Source organism: Cyprinodon variegatus, unplaced genomic scaffold (genome assembly GCF_000732505.1).
Source record: "Cyprinodon variegatus isolate N-32 unplaced genomic scaffold, C_variegatus-1.0 Scaffold1033, whole genome shotgun sequence".
NCBI lineage: Eukaryota > Metazoa > Chordata > Actinopteri > Cyprinodontiformes > Cyprinodontidae > Cyprinodon > Cyprinodon variegatus.
The window spans coordinates 184,215-186,751 of record NW_015151486.1 but is presented as its reverse complement, the minus strand read 5'-3'; the positions used below and the strand labels follow the sequence as shown (position 1 = coordinate 186,751).

Sequence of the window (2,537 nt, the reverse complement as noted above, 5' to 3'; positions counted from 1 at the left end):
GGAGGTTTCTTCCTGTTAAAAGGGAGTTTTTCCTCTCCACTGTCTCTACAAGCATGCTAAGTGTGATGGATTGCCTTTGAGTCAATGAATCGATGCATTCAACTGGTTTTCCTTAGATAGTAAACTTTGAATCAATTTGACTGTATGATCTGCTGAACTGTAAAGTGCCTTGAGATGACATGCGTTGTGAATTGGCGCTATAGAAATAAACTGAATTGAATTGAATTATTGACCATGGGTATGCTGGCCTCAGCAGGTATTCTCATCTGACAGAACACCAGCAAATGGGTCTATGTGTTGATAAAAAGTAGTCATACCATTAAATCTTGTCATTGTGTTTTCTTTCACAATGTGGCTAAATGTTCAGAACGTGGCGGAATATAGTCACTCTTACAGTATGAAATGGATCAGGAGCGATCTGCTAAGGACCAGCCTAGCCATCATCTGTATACTTCTTCCTTATCGCTGGCTGCAAAAAATGGGTGATTACCGCCCCCTGCTGTATATATGCGTGTGGCATCAGTCACACCAGTCACAATGTATTAAACACAAGAGCTCACAAAGTCGATTTTGTTCTAGTATTGTTGCAGGCAAAGAACACATTTAGTAAATCGAGATTTGGAAAAAACCTAATCAGAAATGAAACTTTTTTATTTTTGTGTATTTCAAAGAAATTATCGTAAAAACAAACGTTTTTAAAGTTCTTTTTCTGGATCGCATTGCTTTTTCTGATTTCAATTTACAAAATGTGTTCTCTCTGATTTTTATTTAAAAAAATGTGCTCTTTCAAAAATAATGGAATAAAGGACAAAAATAATGTTGGAGTTTGTTGCTTCAGACTCTCAAACACAAACTAAAATAACACAGATTGAGAATTTCAGTCGATTCTCAAATCAAGACCAAACTAACAGATGTTCTGGGTTGTTCTATTTTTCAATATTCTAGAGTTGAATTGTGTTCTTTTATTAACCCTATTTGATGTTTTTGTTTTACAGGAGACCTCTGTGTCTTTGTGATTTGACAGGGCTGTAACTAGTATGGGTGTGTAACAAAAACAGAGGGAAAATGGGCTACCTCTGCCCTGCCAGTCTGACAGATGGCGCTGTGGAGCCCTTTAGCTGTGCGGCGCAGCGCTTTATCTGTAGTTGAGGCAGTCACATTGGAAGGCGTGAAATGACTCAAACCCCAAGCAACAAGGATACCAAAATAACAAAATTATCAATATCATCTGATGAACATAGAGAGAGGTTCCCTTTTTCTCTATACATTTCATTTTAGCAGGAAAAATATCGCAATATATGGTGATATTGCAATATAGTGATAATATCGTATCGTGAAACGTATCATATAACACCCATGCAAATACTCACCCCTAGTAACTAGTAAACACGTTTGTATTTTATAAAAAAGGTTTGAAAACTATATTTTTATAAAATCAGGGTTTAGATACACTGAAGCAAAAAGTTTTCAGTAATCTAGTCTTTTCTGGCAAGAGATAAAAAAATCTGAGATCTGGAACATAATGCCTGGTAGTTCCAATGAGAATACAGAAAACATTTCCTTCAAGTTTGGTAGGAGTAATGAGTGCATAAAGCTTTGAGGAGAGATAATTGCCTGATCAAACATGGTTCACTTTAGCTCCTTGCATTTCCTGTACAGCCTGGTTATCTTCCCTGACTCCAAACTGCAGAGACCTATTTATCCTGAATTTAAGGTTAGTTAAAGGACAATTAGTAAAGTGACCCTATAGATTCTCCAGTTCACTCTAAGGTGGAATGTCGCGGTTCTGTAGAGGTTATTATTTAGTTCCGTTATTTTGTGAGCAAAGAACACATGTTAAAAAATGGAAATTTGGAAAAATGCAATACAGAAATTAAACCTTGAAAAACATTTCATTTAAAAAAGGTGGTTTTAGAGTAACTTTGCTGTTTTCCAACCTCTGTCTTTTAAATGATTTAAAATTTTACAAATAAAATTTTTTCAAAAATATATTTTTACATATTTTATTTCAGTTTAAAAAAAATTTAAATGAAATTTATTTCAAAAAGTAACAATATTGAAAAAAAAACTAGTTTTTTTAAAGGCGATTATTTTGTTTTTCTAACTTTTGCTTTTTTCATATTGGATTTGATGACTAATTTCTTTTTTTTTTTTTTTTTTGCATTTCACAGATCACATTCTCTGTGCTTTAATCCCAATACAAGCTGCGTCTCTTAACCCGCATTGACCAATCCAAATGTTGCTACCATTCAGCAGACCAACAGAAATGCGTCTTTGCTCCTTACGCCACTAAAACCCACCCCCCGCAGTAAAGAGAATGTGACCTGTACAACACCATTTTAAACAGAGCTAAAAAAAAAAAAAAAAAACACTTTTAAAATACTAAACCTGTAAAAAAAAATTTAAATACCGTATTTTCACGACTATAAGGCGCACATAAACGTCTTTTTTTTCTTCCCTCAAAATGTGCGGCTCGCCCTTTGGTGCGGTGCGCCCTATGTGTGTTGCACCTGCGACTTTTGAGACCACCTCATTGA

At 35.0% G+C, this 2,537-nt stretch overlaps 1 protein-coding gene across 1 annotated transcript in view; it reads right to left on the bottom strand.

The window, feature by feature from the left end:
- Window positions 1–2,537, bottom strand: part of LOC107100949 (carnitine O-palmitoyltransferase 1, liver isoform-like) — a 61,185-nt gene that overhangs the window by 13,847 nt on the left and 44,801 nt on the right. The gene's annotated exons all lie outside the window — the stretch shown is intronic.